This window comes from Protopterus annectens, chromosome 1.part1, assembly GCF_019279795.1.
Source record: "Protopterus annectens isolate FY-2018-M chromosome 1.part1, PAN1.0, whole genome shotgun sequence".
NCBI lineage: Eukaryota > Metazoa > Chordata > Ceratodontiformes > Protopteridae > Protopterus > Protopterus annectens.
In genome coordinates, this window is record NC_056726.1 from 806,622,414 (window position 1) to 806,643,532 (window position 21,119).

The 21,119-nt window shown below is 41.5% G+C and overlaps 1 protein-coding gene across 1 annotated transcript in view; it reads right to left on the reverse strand.

Annotated features, from left to right (window-relative positions):
* Positions 1-20,859, reverse strand: part of LIG1 (DNA ligase 1) — a gene marked incomplete in the record, with an annotated part of 1,422,011 nt that extends 1,401,152 nt beyond the window's left edge. Inside the window, 1 exon segment of the mRNA XM_044078332.1 lies at positions 20,625-20,859.
* Positions 20,860-21,119: the final 260 nt, after the last annotated feature.

Below are 21,119 nucleotides of genomic sequence, written 5' to 3' on the forward strand. Positions count from 1 at the left end.
CAAGATTCCCAGGTTCACCAGCTGGACCGGAGAGGAGATTGACAACTGACCTTTGGACATGCTAGAATATTGGGAATTCCTTTATAATTGAAAACAAGGGCGAATGGGGAGTGAGGGTGTAGTGCTTTTAATTTTTAGTGCTGACTTATATAATTGCTTTAGTGAGCAAGTGCCAGGTAACTTAAGTGCAATGTGTTACAGGTAACAAATGCAAAAACGACAAACAGTAACTTTCTTTCAAGTGAAACAAGGAAATCAGTACAGTAAGCAATGCAGATATCACCAGAGATCCACAGAAGCGCTGAGAAGCCACGTTTTAGGTGGAATTAGCGTTCCAGGGAAATAAATAACAAGCAAACAAACAACAAGCATACAAACAAAGCTAGATTCAGCAGGCCTGGATCTAGTCTATGCTACAGCAAACAAGGTGTACCAATTTCAGTAAGAAACAGTTGAAATATGCATGCACTATAAACCTTTAACCAGAAATTCCCAGCTCAGAAGGGCAGAGTCCAGCCTCTCCTCCCACAAGAGTGCAGACCACGAACCTTCTTAATGTAAAATAACTGGCTGAAGCCCAAGTGCATAAACCAGAACTAATACACTTTAGGAATAACAGACACTTAGCTCTCAATCAGCAGTTCTCAACTTAGAAGGATGAAAGCTACCTGCCCTGCCACCACAGTGCATGCCACAAACCTTCCTAATGTAAAACAACTGGTCTGAAGCCCAAGTGCTTAATCCAAAAGACTTAGAATGATAGCTACACTTTAATCAAGTTACTACCAAGCAGTAATAAATACAACTGAATACTTTAAAGAATGCCTGGATTAGTGCTCAAGTTATACAAATAAAGCTAGATTCAGCAGGCCTGGATCTAGTCTATGCTACAGCAAACAAGGTGTACCAATTTCAGTAAGAAGCAGTTCAGAGATGCATGCACTATAAGCCTTTAACCAGAAATTCCCAGCTCAGAAGGGCAGAGTCCAGCCTCTCCTCCCACAAGAGTGCAGACCACGAACCCTCTTAATGTAAAATAACTGGCCTGAAAGCCCAAGTGCTTAAACCAGAATTAATACACTTTTAGAATAACAGACACCGAGCCCTCAATCAGCAGTTCCCAACTTAGAAGGATGTAAGCTACCTGTTCTGCCAATACAGTGCAGACCACAAACCCTCTCAATGTAAAACAACTGGTCTGAAGCCCAAGTGTTGAAACTAAAAGGCTTAGAATGAGTTACACCAAGCAGTAATAAATACAATTGAGTACTTTTAAGATGACGCAAAAGCAAAATAAAGTAGGAAGAAACAAGTACAGTAAAAGCAGATGAATTTTTTTTTTTCAGAAAAGTAGCAAAAGCAGTAGTAAATACAATTCTCATGCAGTGCAAGCTGGCACACTTGAATATGTAGCAATATTAGTCCACACACAGTTTGAAAAAATGTAATTAAATTAAAAAGGACTAAAAGCAAGTGCAGAAAGGGTTAATTAGGTAGAATACGGTAAAGAGATGGGCCAGTGGGGCGGGCACTGCAAAAGCCACCAAATTTAAACTACAACCAAGAACTGGGAGGGGGGGGAAAAACAGTTTCAACACAGATGTGAGGAATGTGCAAATTATAAAGCCAAAAAATATATACTGTTCTCTCTCTCTGTGTGTATATATATATATATATATATATATATATATATATATATATATATATATATATATATATATATATATATATATATATATATATATATATAAAAACACACACATACAACAGATATCTAAGCAAACAATTTAGCTCTATAATACAGAATAATACAGAAAAGTATACTCTGCTCTATATATTTGCAGATAGTTCTGTAAGGCTGTCTCTCAAACTAAGGTTCCAGTTTGAATGCAGATTACTAGTTTAACAGCAGTCCGGATTTTTTTTTTAAAAAACATGGACCTCTCACACATATACAGTTCGAGTAACAGCTCGCTATGCAGACAGTACGCAATAGTACACTCATTATTTTATTTTTTTATTCTCTCTTTCTTTTTTACAGCTGGGGGGCAGCAGTCCTCCAGTCCAATGGCACGAGTCGCCCCTGTATAGAGTTAAAAACAGTTTATAGATGGAGTTTACAGACCACGATCATCACTGGAAAAAAACAGCTAATAATTTTACTGCTCTACTGCTGAACTATAACCATATCATCAACAGAATAACATATCACGAGTAGTTTATGCTACTGCTCAGCAGTACACTTATGCTGCAATAAAAAGCTTTACAAGACAGAACATAGGTACAAGGGCAAAAAAATACATAGAGGAAAAAACTGCAGTATATCACATTGTAAAACACTAATAACCATTTATTTTTCTTCTTCTATGTGATCTATCCCACTACTTTCCCGGTCGGTCTCTGACTCAATAGTTGACTCACTCTCCCTCAACCCTCAAACAAGGTAATTTTTTTTTAGGGCATATAACTGGTAAAATTAAAAAGAGCTTTTACTCCTTTAAAAAAAAAAAAAAAAAAAAAAAGCATTAGTAACAAAAAGAAGGACTAACATTATAGATGTGACTTCTGAGCAGCTGATATGAGCAATTGCACATAACTTGATTGTCTCATCCCGATCTGTTCGCCCGACAAGCTCACTCCGCTCCCCTACCCTGCCCCCAATTCCCTCCCACCCCTGCATACTCAATTTATATGTAACCTCCTTTACCAAGACCCTCCCTGCATACTCCCATTGTCCAATAATTACATCCATCAGCACCATCTACACACTCCCTTCCACTTCCCACCACTCCAGCTCACCTACCAGTTCAGTATTCACACCCGTATCTCCTACTACCCAACTCACACCCTCACCAAATATAAATACCTCCTCTAACTCCACAAGCTCACTCCCACTATGTCTCATTACCCCCAGTCTCATCTCCACTATACCCTCCTGGGATTAACCTCCCTATTCACCTGTCTCTCCATAGCTACCATTAACACCTCTTATCTCCTCACAAATCGCTCACTTTATCCACCCCAAATCCCCCACCCTAACCCACAACATTAATATCACCCCCACTCACGCAAGCATATACCCCACCATATACACCCAACCCCCCTATACCATGACCCTCCCATGTACCACTTCTATCCATCTAAAAGCAACTAAGTCTACAATTTCACTACCCAATCGTCCAATACCTAAAAACTATCACCTATATAACTATCCAGCTGCTACTAGGAGGAGACATTCACCCCAACCTCGGGCCAGCAACTCCTGCTTATAAGCCATGCACCCATCACTATCCAGCTAAGCACAAACCCACCGACCTACTGATACTAAATATGAATACTCGCAGTATCATGAATAAAATAGAAGACCTTCATGCTGCCATCTCCTTATATAACCCTGATATTATTTTCATCACAGAGACATGGCTTAAACCACATATTAAAGATAATTCCATCACCCCACCTGGGTATAACATTCTCAGGGCAGACAAGCTACATAAATGAGGCGGTGGCTTAGTTCCAATTCACAGAACCATCCTACAACTCCAACTCCTCCAAAAGGATTCCCCCAACTTCAACAATGCAGAGACTATTTGCAAAACTCTCCCTTAACCAACATAAGTACCTAAACCTACTGGGCATCTATATACCCCCAGGTGACAACCTAACCACCTTAGAATTCATATTTCACTGGGCTTCATACTCCCTCCCTCAAGGAATTACAGTGCTAGGTGATGTAATCATTGACTGGAACTCCATCCTCTCCCCCACCCCCACCCACCACATTAACCTACATAACTTCATCCAGCTTATAGGTACTCCCAAAGGCATTGATAAGGCCACAGAAACAGAATCTATACTTTACTGCATCCTCATGAAATCACCCAAATACTGCCCATCAACTCCACATTCCTAAATATCCTCAACCAACGAGCACCCTTAAAATCTATCAGGAAACGTAGCAACCCCACCCCTTGGCTCCAGAAAACCACAAAAGCCCTACTTAGAGCCAGGGATAAAGCCTGGAAAACCTGGTGCTACACCAGATCATCCACAGCTAGGAAAACCTTTCACAAGCTCTGGGAACAAAGCAAAAAAGCAGGTTAAGCTCGATAAACAAAATTATTACATCACTCAACAAAACAAATACAGTACCAAACCGTATAAATTCTGGGCAACAATAAATAAATTCTACAGCCCAGAAGAACTCCCATCTCCAATACAACAGGTACAGACCTGGACATAGCCTCCAGCTTTAATAACCATTTCACCTCCTCAATACTCACACTCTTCTCTTAAACAAAATCACTTCCTCCCAACACCCCACAACCACCTCAGGCCCAAATCAATATCATACCTTTAACACTTAAGTCTGTTCCTACCTCTACTAGCCAAACTCAAACCAACCACCCTTGCAGCCGATAACCTTCTTGCCAGATACCTCCAAATTGCATCTACAGCTATAGCCTATCCCATTTCACTTCTAATAAACAGATCCATCAGAGAACACACCTTTCCATCACTGTGGAAAACCTCATATATCATACCACTCCACAAAGGTGGCCCCTTCCTAGACCTTTCCAACTACCGACCAATTGCAATTCTCTCAACCCTCTCCAAGATCCTAGAAAGATGTATTAATTACCAGTTCCTCTCCCATCTCCTCAACAACAACCTTCTCTCCTCAACCCAACATGGATTTTGCCCATCCCACAGGACCACCACTGCCCTACTCAAATTCACCAATATTATAAACTCTCACAGGAATCTAGGTAAATTAGTCTTAGCTACCTTCCTAGATTTATCAAAGGTATTCGAAAAAGTCTCACATAATAAACTACTATCTTGTCTCTCTAACCTCAACCTTAACAACCCCACCCCCACTCTGGTTTAAAAGCTATTTAAATAACCGCCAACAATCCATCAAATGGCATAACTCTCTACCCCCCCACTCCCAACCTCCTTGGGCATGCCACAAGGATCAATCCTAGTACCCTTTTTTAATATCTTTATAAACCAACTCCACTCAGCTACCTCTAAAGCCAACATAGTCCAATACTCCGACGACAACTCTCATTTGCTCTGCACACAACATCCAACTTCGCCAACAAAAAGCCTTCTCTGAAATAGAGAACTGGATTAACAACTCACAACTCATGCCAAATCCCAAAAAAACACAACTAATGCTATTCCACTCTACTAAAACAAGCAACCTTACCTTCTCTATACTCTCCGCCAGCAAAACCCAAATCACCCGTCACTGAAGCAAAACTCCCAGGAGTTACCATTGACTAGCAACTCAAATTCACAAAGCACATATCAGCAACCATCACTAAAGTCTACAAAAAGGTACGTTCCCTCAATTGCTGTAAAAGTTATCTAACCACCAAATCTCGAACTGCAATAGCCAGGACCCACCTTCTGTCTACTCTACATTATGCATCCCCAATTCTAACTAATCTTTACAAAACTGACCTTAATAAACTTTCCATCTGTTACAACAAAATCACTAGATTCACTACCAGTGCAAAATCATGATCCCACCACTGCCTTTTCCTAAAAGCCTTGCACTGACTTGAATTTCCAAACCTATTAAGGTGCCATCAACTCGGCTTAGCTCACCTAATTTTGTACTATCCCGAAAAAAACCCTGACCTGACTGGCATGCTGAACTTCTACAATTCAAATAGACAACTTCGGTCCTCCAACAAAGCCTTAATCGAAACCATCACATGCAAAAACAACTCCAAGGAATCACTACTTGCCCATGAAATAGCAAAAATATGGAACAACCTTCCTTTGACCTCAGACTACAAAACTCCACACCCTCCTTCAAAAGCCTAGTTAAAACATACCTCTTCACCAACCATTGATGCAATCTACACCCCATCTCTCCTGGACAACACAAACACACTAACTATACATATCCATATTGAGCAATAACCTATATACAAGTGTGTGTATGTATATATATATATATATATATATATATATATATATATATATATATATATATATATATATATATATATATATATATATATATATATATATATATATATACATACATACATATACATATATACACACACATCTATATAGGTCTACTTCATAACACTGAAATGTCATAACGTTAAATTTCATAACACTGAGACGAAAACTTTCAAATCTCAGACCATTCAAAACTACAATGCATATGTAAATTACATCCTTTCCACCTATAACACCACCTAACACACACACACTTTCTACTAATTTCAGTGTGTGAGGTTAGGAAATCAGCTTTTTTCCACTGTAGTGCAATCTTGGAGAGTTTATATTTAATTTATGGGGGGGGGTGCAGGGGGACTTGACCCACCTGCAGAAACATTAGTTAGGTGGTATTGTAGGTGTAGGGGATCTTATTTACTTGTACGATGTAGTTTTCAATGTTATGAAGCACACTTTCAATGTTCTGAGTTTTTAGTTTTGGGTTTTCAGTGTTTTGAATTTTCGATGTTATGGTCTCAATGTTAGGAAATTTGACACACACGTGTGTATGTGTATATGCTCTTACATGTATATTTGCTTGAATGTATATATGGAAACAAACATTTATATACTTTTATACTTTTATTCAATTGTGAAATATCTTGCAATGTTCTACCAGGTTCTTAACTACTCTCATTGTACATTTTGTACACTTGTATTTTTAACCAAAAGGGGGAATATCCTCTTATTGTATACCAACGGCTGTAAAGTCTACAATCTGTATATTACTACACTGTAATGTCTCTTTTGCAAATTTTTCTTCTCTCTGTAAACTTATGGAGTTTTCCTCCCCAGGACTCCGCTGAAAACGAACACTTGTTGTCCAGTCGGACTATCCTGGCAAACAAATGTTAAATAAAAAAAATAGCGTAATTACAGTTTCTAAATCTGAATTATAAAAAAATAAATATGGGTGGCTGTCAAATGTATACGTTTTTGTTGCTCCTAGTAAACCATAGTAAATTCTAAAACTTCACCCAAAGATCAATATTAATCCTGCCTTAATGGACAGTATCACAGAAAGCAGTTGCCACATGATTATAGGAGGTTACTAGGCTAATGGCCCTCAGGCCCTTACAAGACTAGCCAAGAGTTTATCACTGAAAAGAAACTTCAGCCAGCACTTGTCACCCCTGTCAATTAGGCACACAGGTGGAACCCCTAGGGCAAATTTGTAGTCTCCCATCCACTCATCAAGGTTGCGCTTGAAGAGGGTCAGCAAGGTACTCTGTTTGACATGTATGGGAAGTCTATTCGAGAGACGGGGCAGCCTCTAGGAGATGGTCTCTCCAGCAAGTTTTGTTGATGTAACATATTAGATTCAGGCCTTTTGAGCAGGTAATGCGCCAGGAGTTAGACTTACAGATATGGAGCATCTCTAGTAGGGCAGGCTCCGAGATTGCCTTGTAGGCGAGACACAGATCTAGTAGGGCAGCCTCCGAGATTGCCTTGTAAGCGAGACACAGATCACCTCTGAGCAATCTGTATGACATCAAGTAGACCGATAGTTATTGGAGGCTGTCCGCATAGAACAGGTGTTGGAGGCCATGGATTCTCTTTGTGAGGTAATTTTGTGGCCTTTCAGTTGGTGTAGATGTTTGGAGAGGTACACATTTCAAGTATTATGGTAAGATTGGAAAAAAAAATGTAGTCCCTCTTTGCTAAGACACTTCATCTTGCAAACCTCACATTCAGAAGCAAATCACAATGGTTACCACAAATTATGCAAAAACACAATCTCTTACTGGACAGCCCAACCAATGTACTCTTGTAAATCAAGAATATACCAATAAAAAAAAAAGTATGGCCGTTTAAGTACCATTGAAAAGACAGACTTTTATACTGGAATATGCTATAGCGGGCAAAGCGAAATACAAGAAAAATCACGTACATTCTGCAAAAGTAAAGACACAAACGTACCCAATTTTTCTTGTACTTCTGTGCTGTCCCTCCTTAAATCTCAGACTCTCATACCTCTCAACTGTCTGGATCTTTGCAGAATGTCCAGATTTTTGCCTCATAGTTGGTCTTTTCCACATAAAAAATTAATTTTCTAACAAGCCAGGAGGGATGAAGTCATTAAATAATGACAGATATTTAAGAGTTAGCCTTTATATCCTTCAGATAATGCATGCTAAAAACATCAGAGATTCTCTTTGCTCCATTGCTTCCCCAACAGCACTGATGTATCGTGCAAGTATGGGAACATAACTCCCATACACATGCGCAGTACATCAGAAAATGCGGAAGAATGGAAAACAATGCAGAGGAACACTATGGTGCTGTTATACAAAGACATGATTTAAGAAAGTAAGCAATTTCTTTCTTAAATAATGTTATATAATAGCAATAATCCACGAGTGGGTCAGGGTGTGGGTACATCAAGATTGCTTAAGTATACACTAGAAGTACATTTACATTTTTTATGTAACCTACAGGCTACCCATTTCAGACTGCATAGTTTGAAAAGGACACGTACAAAACAAAAGCAAATTATATGTCATAATTCAAAGCATGCACTTACATGCATTGGAGTAACAGTACAAGTGTTGTGCATGAATAACCATCATGTTACACCACTATATTGCCTTTTAGAAAATGTACTTGTCTAAGTACTGTTTACCATATGCCTGTGCTGCAAGAGGTCTTCTCCAGATATGGACTACACCCACTGAAAATATCAGTTGAAGAGTACATACTAGCCAGCTCACAGCAGTGACAAAATTATACAAGTTAGCAAGCACCAAAAATGAAGAAAACTGTTCCCAAAGTAGTACTATTATAGTAAACCTCAAATGAGGCAGACTTGCCTAATAAGAGCACAAACTTGCAGTTTAATGGAGCTTAATTTGTATTTTTTGCATTTAATTTCCAATCTGTACAACCTTCAAAACATAAAAAGTAAAGTGGGGCCAGTTTAAAGTTGTAAAAGGGAACACTCACCTGTGCCATGGATGATGAATTAAAAATATGGCCATCACAGAGCCAGCGAGGCTGGGAGCTGTCAATGGCACTAGGACTACATGCCTCTTATGAAAAAACAGTGAATGACTCTCTTGCTATTCCCAATAATACCTAGGACAAGGCTGCATGATCTAAATATGGTGGATTTTCCCTTCCACTACTCAAATGTATGGAAGCATGAGCATATAGGAGGCAGGGACCTCACTCAACTGCTCCACTGGTAAGTCGCCCCAGATTTCTCTACTCTATGGGATCAGTTGGCAATAAAGAGTACAGACAGAAAGTGACTCAAGGACCACAAAGATGGATACTGAGGAAGAACAAAGCCATACAAAACTGCAAAGGTTAGGTGATCATGTAGCCATGATGCAACCAGAATTAAATTGTGCCTCTTGGTACTACGCAAACAGAAGACCCAAAAAAACTATGATCACAACAATCATCCCTTTGAGCAAATCTTCTCTTTCAAGTATCTTGGTCTTTGGTTAGACCCCTCAGTCAACTTCCAACTATATCATTATAATACACACAAAAAAGGAATCTCCGATATTTCTGGGCACAAAACAAGACAAAAAAAAAAAAAAACTTTTATTGCACACTCTACCAGGTCTGCAATAAGGAAAAGAATCTTACTTCGTCAACTCAAATTCAACCTCTATAGCAGCAGCCTGGACTAAAAATTCCACCACTATTCAAACATCAGAGAACAAAATATGTATATTTATAGGTTCATAGGTAGATACTAGGCTATTGGCCCTTGGGCCAATACAAGCCTAGCCAGAAAGGTACCCTGGCTTTCGCCACCCAAGAAAATTATTTTCCTATGCCCCTGTCAAGCAGAGCCACAGAAGTGATCCCCGGGATGAATTTCCTATCTCCCATCCAATCATCAAGATTTTTCTTGAAGAGTGCTAATGAGGAGCTTTGTTTGATATAGACAGGTAGTTTGTTCCAGAGTATGGGAAGTCTCTGGGACAGGAATCTATCACTCCAGCATGTTCTGTTTATTGTGGTGACAATGTTTAGGTTCCTAGAGCGCGTAGCTCAGAGGGACTGGGATTTCTTTAAGTGGAGCATGTCCAACAGCTCTGGGTTTGACATAGCTTTGTATGTTAGGCAGAGATCGCCTCAGAGTAGGCAATATGCGACGGAGTAAAGCTGAAGTTTTTTGAGACTGTCTGCGTAGGGAATCTGTTTGAGGCCGGTAATCCTCTTTGTGAGGTATTTCTGCAGCCTTTCTAGTTGCTGTAGATGTCGTGAGGTACATACCAAAAGAGATGTTGTACTTTATAATGGGTCTAATGAGTGACGAGTAGAGGGGTACAATGACATCCTTTTTACCTGGATGAGAAACCTTTTGTGATGAGGTGTGCCACTTAGAAGGATTTCACAGACTACTGTGGTGATGTGATTATCAAAGGAGAGAGACTACAGTCCACCTGTGTCCCAAGGTCTCTTTTCACACATTTGATGTCAAGTAGACTACCGCCTATGTGGTAGTTCATGGGTACAGAGTTTTTACCAAAAGGGATGACAATGCACTTTTTAGCATGGAGCTTGAAGCCATGGCTTTGACACCAGGCATCTGTCTCAGTGAAGCTCTTTTGTAGGATGTCCACATCGTTGGGAGTTTCGATTAGGACTCCTAATTTGCAGTCATCTGCAAAATTCGTTGGCCAGTGATAGTCTGTGTTAGCCTGTACTCAGGAGAAGTAGATACCAAACAGGAGAGGACCCAGGACTGAACCCTGTGGTACTCCACTTGTCTGAAGTCGGACTTATAGAGTCTGCTACTTTCACAGTGTGGGTTCTGTCAGTGAGCCAGTTGGCAACCCATCTTGTGACATAGGGATTTATACATAGTTTAGTGAGTTTATCTATAATTCCAGAGTGAGGGGTGGTATCGAAAGCCTTGGCTCGATTTAGATATGCTGTGCAAACCACCTTACCCTCATCTACGGGTTTGTTGACTGCTTCAAAGAAGTCTATCAGGTTTAGGAGACAATCTGCCTTTTACAAACCAGAACTGGGTAGGGTCCAGAGTCTGGAGATTACCAATGTCATTGTTTATAAGTTCCACGATGATACGTTCCGTAGCCTTGCAGACCAGGCTAACGGGGAGGTAGTTCCTGGGGTCCGTGGTGGCTCTCCATTTGTGGAGTGGGATAACAGTTGCTGTGCACCATTCAGTGGGCACAAAGCCTGAGGTGAGACTATGACTGAACATGGTACTTAGGTGAGGTGCCAGTTTGTTCTGTAGTTCGTGTAGAACGCAGCCTGGGATGTGGTCAGGTCCCATGGATGCTGTGTTCTTGGCTTTGGAGAGTGTGGCTTTTACCTGTGCAGCCGTGATTACAAGAACTTTGCATTCTTCCAGTATAGAGATGGGCCCTTTAGAGGGTGACAGGGGGGGGGTAAAGTTAGCACTGAACCTATCTGCCAGGATGTTGGCAATATCAGTTGGTTCTGTATATTTAGTGCCATTGTGCTGTAACTCAGAGCAGATCTGAGTGTTGCCATTGAGATTCTTGACACAGCTACAGAATGATTTGTGTTGGTTCTGTTAGGGATTGCACGATCCATGCACTCGTAAATGCTTATAAAGTGCATTTGTGTAGGGTTCAGCAGTCGTACCTCTATTGTCTATCTACATGGGTGCCGTGAAGTTTATCACTACTTTCTTAAGAAGCGTGAAGTTGGCTTTGGAGAAATTTTTTACAGTGGTTTCCCTAATGGGGGGTAGGGGCGGGATGTGGATGTTTAGAGTGATTAGCTTGTGGTCGGATCTGACCAACGAGGAACTGACCTCTGGTGTGGAACACCGGTTGCCCATGTTGGTAAAGGTCTAGGGTATTGCTGCCCCTGGTGGGGTTGTGGATAAGTTGATCCAAGGCATTGGAATTTTTGAATTCCAGAAAACGTTGAGCAAAAGAGTTGGTACACGAGTAGTTTTCCCAGTTAATGGTGGGGTAGTTGAAATTGCCCATTATTAGGGTGTTAGGTTGTACCCTAATATTTTGCAGCGTATCAAGAAATGAGGAGTGGGAATCCTGGGTCATGGTGGGGGATCTGTAGCAAGCTACAATTTGGATTGCGGTCTTGCCCAGAGTTAGTTGCAGTTGGATATTCTCGGATACATTATGCTGAGCAACTACCCTGGAGGTGTGGCTATCCTTAATAAATATGAACACGCTTCCACCTTTAGTGTCGGTCTAGGTTAGGTGGCCGAAAAGTGTGGTATGAATTATTGCCTGGTAATGCAGGGCTGCTCTCTGGAGGATTAAACCAGGTCTCTGTCACTGCACAGATGTCGATGTTCTCCACTTTAAGGAGTGCCTCGAGTGAGTGCATTTTGAGGTTTAGACTTCTAGCATTGAGTAGCATTATCCTCAGATTTTGCTTGCTTGTACCTGTTACGGTGGAGAGTTTGTCATTTGAACCTTGCCTAAAAAAGGCACTATAGTGGTGGCAAGAGCCTTAGCCAGTATCCGGAATCCCAAGGGCGACAGGTGCAGGCCACCTCTGGCAAAGCATCGTTGTCAGTCGATCACATCATCCCAGGCAGACATATACTGGATCCCCTTAGAATGGCACCAGTAGCTTAGCCAATTGTTGAAGTCAATCATTTTGTCCTTGTACTGTGGTACCATTCTGGGTGATGGCAGGAAGCTACTCAGGGCTAGAGTCATAGCTGACTGGGCTACAAGATCGGACAGCTCCCTCAGGTCTCTTTTCATGTAGTCCAGAGAGGTATGTCTCAGGTCATTCACACCAACATGGACAATGACAGAGTCATATTTGCACTTGTTGTGGAATGACCTGAGTGTATGCATTATGTGGTGGATTCTGGCACCCGACAGGCAGCCGACAGTAACTTTCTCCTAGTTTAGCCTGGTAACTGGAACATCAGTGTGCCCGACTAGAGAGTCACCAATGACGAGAGTGTTGGGTATTTTGTTATGACTTATGGGCTGTGGTTGAGTGGCACACTGAGTTTGTGGGCTGTGTCCCATTTAGGTTGTGTTGGGGGGGGGGTAGAGGTTGCTTGCATTTCTGCTTTGAAGGCCCCTGTTGCTTGGACAGATTTTTATGGAAAGCCTCTGTGAATGTAGGTGTGTGTTTTGTGTTTCTGTGCGTGTGTGTTTTGGTGGTGTAGGTTTTGAGGGACCACGTGATGAGGGTGGTGTGGCGCAAGTGTTTACCCTCGCCTCTTGACTGTCTAGTCCAGTCTTGGGTGAAGAGAGCTTTGCTTCCAGTTTGGCTATACAAGTGCATCTCTCACAGGTCGTAGTGTTGGGTGGTAGGAGGAGAGAGTTGTCTGTGTACATGAGGCAATTGCTGCATTACCCCAAAATGCCCAGATTCATCAGATAGACAGGAGGAAACACTGGGAGTGGACCCTTAGACATGCCTGGATAGGTGCTTATTTATTAAGTACTAAAACCTGTTTTCCACTAGACAAAGTGAGGAAAGTTGAGTGCTGTAGTAATTTGTAGCTTATTTAGTGCTTACGAGTTCTAAACAAGTGCTGATCTCAAAGAAACAGATATGAGTGCTAAAACTAAAAAAACTGTCTAGTTCTAAGGGAAAATTTGAAGAGCAGACTTTATGGCACCAGAATTTGCTTAACCCTTGCTAAGCGGCACAAACTCAGAAGCTTACAGACAGTCCTGGATACAGCAAATCTGTATCTGTACTACACTACTTACAGGAAAGCCAGGAAACAAGCTTAGATTTTTCTTTTCTTTCTGTAAAGTGGAAAGGGAGTAAGGAGGACCAGAAGATAACTCAAGGTTAAGAACTAAGTGGGTTGGCCTTCTCAAATGTTCTCCCTGTATTAGATAGAATGAGGTAATGACACTAAACTGGGAGGAGTGTCCCAGATCAAATTTACAGTAGGGGCGGGCAACTGCAAAGCCACCAAGTATAAGAACAGGATACCAATACGGAAGGAGGGTGGGAAACAAAAATCAGAACAAACAAACCCAAACAGGTGCTTAACAAATGCAGAAAATTTTCAGTTAATACCTCACACACAGTGAAACTAGCAAGAAAAGTATGCAGCAGACAAGAAAAGTGTAGAAATAACTCGTAGAAATAAGCAAAAAACAGGATACTTAATGTTATACATCGCAGATCAGGGTTTGCTCAGTGCCCTTCCTAGCCCATTAGCTCAGTGTGAAATGGCAGGAACACAGGTTAACTTCTTATGTAAAAGAAACTTGAAACAACTTTAAAAAAAATCAAAAGATTACATTCTCCCCAACAAATGACCACCACAGTATAACACTAGAAGACAAACTGGCTCCAAGTTAATCAAAAGGCAGACATGCTCCTAGGATCACAGCTATTTAAACTCCTGCATGAACTCCTTTAATCTCAAAATTAACGTGACACACCCCCACATACAACTTAAGAAATGTGAACCACTCAGGCCTTAAAACACAAATACTGCAACCCAAGCTATACATCTCATACCATCAGGCCTTAAAACACAAATACTGCAACCCAAGCTATACATCTCATACCATGCATTCTCAGTTTTCTGGCCCAAACTATGGGAGTCCCTCCTACCTGAAATTACAAGCTTATCCTCATCATGTTCTTTCAGCTGTTCCCGTTAGAGGTCGCCACAGCGGATCATCCGTTTCTATTTCTTCCTGTCCTCTACATCTTGCTCTGTCACACCAACCACTTTCATGTCCTCTCTCCCCACATCCATAAACCTTATCTTAGGTCTTCCTCTTTTCCTGTTACCTGGTAGCTTCATCCTTAGCATCTTTTTCCCCAATATACTCAGCATCCCTCCTGAGCAGATGCCCAAACCAATGTAATCTTGCCTCTCTGGATTTGTCTGCAAACCTTCCAACCTGGGCTGACCCTCTAATATATTTATTCCTAATCCTGTCCTCCCTCATCACACCCAATGCAAATCTTAGCATCTTTAACTCTGCCACATCCAGCTCTAACTCCTGCCTTTTTGTCAATGCCACTGCCTCCAACCCATATAACATAGCTGGTCTTGCTACCCTCTTGAAGACCTTCCCTTTCACTCTTACTGGTACTAGTCTGTCACAAATCACTCCTGACACTCTTCTCCACCCACTCCATCCTGCCTGTTACTTTCTTCACCTCTCTTCCACACTCACCATTACAGGCTCATCCTCTTATTCTAAATTCTATTTTATACTAAAAAATCACATTTAAACAATCAGAATGTACCATACCCCTCAACTGTACAGATTTTCGCACAATGTCCAGATATTTGCCTCATAGTTTTGGTCCGTTTTTCATAAAACTGTGTTTCTTCTGGTAAATAAAAGTGACAAATCATTTAAGACTAAAGTTAGAAAATAATGACAGACATTTGAGTTTCAGACTTCATACGTTTTAGAAAATTCATGCCAATGCAAAACCTGTTATTCTATCAACTTTCCACGTTTGTAAGAGAAATATTTAATAATTGTCCCTATTTTTGAGCCTTTGTCCCACTTTTACGTATGGCTTTGTCCAGATTTCTTCCTCCTAGAGGTTGAAAATTAAGGAATGTACCTAAAACCCCTCAGGTCACAAGTCTGCTTTAACACTTCACCACTAACTCAACCACTAAGAAACTCTGTTCCATTTTACATCTGTAATTTTCTCTAATTTATCAAATGTTTTGACACTTTTGTTGTTGTTGTGTCTTTCGGCTTTTCCCGGTTAGGGGTCGCCATTGCAGAACTCTGGTCTGCTGATTGGCAGTAGATTTTTACATGCTGAGTTGCCGGACCTGACGCACAACCTTCAACGAAGGTACGCCCATTCACGCATGTCTCCACACAGAAGACGCTCTAGCTGAGAATCGAACAGGACAACATCTTACTGTGAGGTGACAACGCTACCGCAGCACTTGTACATAATGGAAATGAATGCATTGGATTTGCCTTTTATCTAAGCACTACCTACCCCTGCACAGTTTTACTGTCAGTTATTGTATGTCTGTTTTGTACATCTGGTCATTTTTTTGACCCTGGGTGGAGACTGCAATTGGTCAAAACTGACCGATGCTCTACCCCAGTGAACAAATGCATTTAATTAATTAAATTAATATGAATGCGAAGAAATGCCTCACAGCAAGAGGTTCTCTGGTTTGAGCCTCAGCTGGGGTGCCTTCTCTGCGGTGTCTGCATGTCCTCCATGTGGTCACGTGGGTTTCCTCCGGGGGATCCGGTTCCCCCCACATCCCAAAGACATGCTGTAAGTGGATTGGACACTCTAAATTGGCCCTAGGCGTGAGTGTGTGCCTTCTGTGGAAGGTTGTGCGCCGGGCTGGCAACTCGACACTGTAAAACTCCATTGCCAATCATGAGCAGACAGGTCCTCCGCTGTGGCGACTCCTAACCGGGAAAAGCCAAAATAAGAAGAATATGAATGTGAAGAAAGACACAAATCAAGCTCAGTACAGCTGTAAACACTAATCAAAAATATACAATAATAGACTACTTATTAAAAATATATTCAATTTTAGATCACTGCTCCGTTACCATTTCCTAATTTATTCGATCTCAGAATACTGTGATAATCAAAACAATACAGCTGTAAAGACAAAAATAGAAAAATTAAACTACATTTTTTGTAAACAACTGCCAACAAAAGTAAAGCAACAGCTTTCAGAGTGCAGACAAACTTTATTGTCCTTCAGCTTTTTACACACTGACAAATTATAAATAAACACAATTCAAGTGACTAGTTAATAAATCATAATCTGTTTAATTAGGAATGCTTTTCATAGCTATACACACTACGTTTTTTTTTTTGGGGGGGGCATATAAATATATAAAATGTGTTCATGGATTAGCACCATGCTAACTGCCCTTGTGAGCCATTTTAAACCTAGTCAATTAAACCATGTGAGAATCAAACCCTGCACTTTACATCTCTAAGGTAGACACCTTAACCATTATACTAACCTCCCACCCTTGTAAGTTTCTAAACAAACATTTGCTGTCCTTTTCTTATCGGAGTCAAAAACAAACATTAAGGGTTTTTGTAAACCCTCTAGCTGTACTAGCTAGCTAGCATAACCTCCTATCGTCTACATTGAGAGAGCTTATAGATGTCAAGTTCCTGAATAAGGATTCCTACGAATAAGAGTTCACAGTGACATAACTTCTTTGGACGCGTCATGCAAACACCATTAAATTGGGCGACTTCAACTACCCAAACATAAAGGAACCCAAAGGTTCCTAGAATTTATAAACTCAAATGCTATGGAACAACTTGTTACCACTCCCACAAGAGGGGAAAACATACTGGACCTGATCATCACCAACATGGGGACTCTATGCTCCAGACCAGAAGTGTATCCCTCACTGGTAAGATCAGACCATAAACTAATCTCACTGGATATTCACATCCCGACCCCACCCCCTGCCCAGAAAGCCACAGTGAAAAACTTCTCTAAAGCAAATTTCACACTCCTCAAAACCGAGGTGGAATCCTTCAAAGCCCCCGGGCCTGTGGAAAATACGGCCCAGACCGCAGAATACTTTATAAACGCATTCTATGAACACCTTCAGGAAAGCATGGATCATGCGATCCCAAATAAAACCAAGACCCAATCCTCCAAAGGCAGACGTCCTGTCTGGTGGACCCCAGCCATAAACAAACTATACAATAGAAGGAGGAAGCTACTAAATGATAGAGCAAAATCCCAAAAAGGGAAGGCATCACTGATCAGTATTGGCAAAAAACTACGGGCACTCATAAAATTGTCTAAGGCCAGCTTCGAGAGAAAAATTGCACAGGACACTAAGGATAATCACAAGGCTTTCTTTAGTTATGTTAAGAACCTGGGTGGTAATTCCCAGATATGCTCAGAATTAGTCCAAAATGACAAAAAATACACTGAACCCACAGACACTGCCAACATCCTAGCTGACAGGTTCAGCGCAAACTTCCCCTCCCCACCAAAAGGGCAAATATATATCCCAGCAGAGTGCTGCCCCCCCTGACATCTCAGATGCTCAGGTAAGAGCCGCCCTCTCCAAAGCAAAAAACACAGCATCAATGGGACCAGACGGTGTCCCGGGCTGCGTCCTACATGAACTCCAAGAAGAGCTAAACCTAAACATAAAACTACTGTTCAGTCTCAGCCTTACTGCGTACAGCAACAGTGGTCCCTCTCCATAAAGGTGGTACCTCAACGGATCCTGGAAACTATCGCCCCATAAGCCTGACTAGCTTGGTCTGCAAAGCTATGGAAAGGATCATCATGGACCTCATAAATAAAGATATTGGGGACCTACAGACACTGGATCCTACCCAGTTCGGCTTTGTTAAGGGCAGATCCTGCCTCTTAAACCTGGTTGATTTCTTTGAAACAGTCACCAAGGCCATTGACGAGGGGAAGGTGGTCCACACAGCCTACCTGGACCTCACAAAAGCCTTCAATACAATACCCCACTCGGGCATTATAGATAAGCTCACCAGCTTAAATATAAACCCCTATGTCACTAGATGGATTGCAAACTGGCTCAAGGACAGAACCCACATGGTTAGAATTGCTGGAACCATGTCAGACTCCAAACCAGTTACAAGTGGTGTCCCACAAGGCTCAGTCCTGGGACCTCTCTTGTTCGGTATAAATTTCTCGGAGGTACATGCCAACACGGAAGGACTGTGGCTGACCAAGTTCGCAGATGACTGCAAACTGGGCGCCATAATCGACTCTCCAGCCGACACAAGCATCCTCCAAAAGGGCCTCATAGAAACAGACAACTGGTGCCAGAGCCATGGCCTCAAGCTGAATGCCAAAAAGTGTATAGTCATCCCCTTTGGCAAAAACAAAGTGCCCACAAATTACCACATAGGTGGTAATCCATTAAGTACAGAAGAAGTAATTAGGGACCTGGGGACCCAAGTTGATAGCAATCTCTCATTTGACAACCACGTGGCCAAAGTGGTTAGAAAAACATTTCATATAGCCCACCTAATCATGAAGGGATTCACATCTAGATCAGGGGAGGTCATCGTGCCTCTTTACTCATCCCTCATCAGGCCCATAATTGAGTACAATGCCCCTTTTGGGATGTACCTTACCAGACACCTGCAGCAACTGGAAAGACCCCAAAAGTACCTCACCAAGAGGATCAAAGGGCTCAAACAGATGCCATATGCTGCCCGGTTAAAGAAACTCCAGCTATACTCAGTGGCATACCGCCTGTTCAGAGGCGATCTGTGCCTGACGTATAAAGCCATGTCCAACCCGGAATTAATGGACATGCTGCACCTCAGAAAAGCCAAATCCCATCAAGCTACGCGCTCGAGAGACTTGAACCTCAGCACTGAAATAAATAGGACATGCTGGAGGGACAGATTCATAACCCAGAGGCTCCCTTCACTCTGGAATAAAATCCCAGTCCAGGTTAGGCAGAGTCCCTCATTGACTCTCTTCAAGAGGAATCTTGATGAGTGGATGGGAGATCTTGGTTTACCCCGGGTATCACTTCTGTGTCACTGTTAGACAGAGGCACAATATACTAACCTCAAAAAAGGGCATAGCAAAATAAATTTAAAATGGGTGGCGAAAGCCAAACACATTCTGGCTAGGCTTATAAATGCCCTAGGGTAGATAGCCTAGTATGAACCTATAAGATAGGACATTAACATACAAAAGACTCCTCGTTCTATCAGTAAGCATCACTGCTTAGCCCCTTTCTGCCAACGTGGTATAAAATTGAGCATGATGACTGAATTACATACTAATAACATTAGACCACCTCGGCAAAGGGATTTTGTTTTTCCGCTCCTTCTCTCTCTCCTACCTCTACAGCTACCCCCCACCCACCCACCCATAAGGCCACCACCAGCATCCCCTCTATGGTAGGTAGTAGCTGGTTGGACTCATGAGGCGGTACCGGTCATCATAAAACATTAAAAGTCTGGAAAGAAAAGTTGCAGCTGGACAGGAATACTGTAAAGCAAAAGCCTCAGAACTAGCTGTGCTGGTAGTCCTACAGTGACAGCTCCTTGATGTTGTCAGTGATAAGTGTGCAGGTTTATTATATGCTAAACAAATTGAAAGAAATCGAGCACAACCTAAAGAACTACAGTGAAAAAAGGAAACTCGTGTGACGCTATAAGACAGGTAAATAATTAAAACGAAATCTATAAGATATTGTCAGATTTAAGTCCGCGTGCGTGCAGTGCCATGCTGTCAGACAATTACAGTGAACAACAGAAGCTGGATAGCAAAATCCATTCTTAAAACTATAATTTTAACATAACAACTGCTTATTATTTTCTAAAAGGCAGACAGCAAGACGAAACGATTTATATCACTGTACCCATACCTATAATAGTTTAGAAATGTGAAAACAAAATATATATATATATATATGCACATATTATTTGCGGCTAAACTCTGAATTCTCGCGCCACTATACTAACTCCGCCTTGATGAAGCTTGCGCAGATAACAATTATTTGTAACAGCATTACAGTAAGGCATGTTTAGTAGTTTTTGTGATCGTGTCAGCAGTCCTGGTTGCTTTCAACACCATTACCACAGCTGTTGCTGTTACTACGATCAACAATACGATACCAAATATATTTAATTACTCAAAAATATGCTATATCAATCTACTATACCTTTGGGGAAAACAGTTGCCGTTACTTAATGCCCGACCTGTGTGACAAACCGCTAACACTCACAGATTTCAAAGTATCTCTAAAGCTCAAAGACTATAATACACCAGTATATACTGGTAATAACGCCTCCAAAAAGTATCCTCCAAGCTTTTTCAGTTTTCACCTTCCGTAAACACTTTCGCGGGAAACCTGAAGCAAAACGCTCCACCTTCCTCATTTGCATACGTCAATGCATCATGAGACGGAAAGTGTTGTGTTTTATCTCTTGTAGGAGAGAAGTAGATGCATGTTGAAGTTTCTGATATTAGTTTGTTGGTGTAACTCCTCTCCATAAGTCACTACCTTTTTGGTAATAATAAGGGCACTTATTATGTTGGAGGTTTCTTATTCATCTTTTAACAGGATTTGTTCCACCTCATTATTTAAATTGTGCAGTGGAAGAACTACCGAGGCAGGGCTATCCACCAGGCGGTATAAAGTTACCCCCCCCCCCAA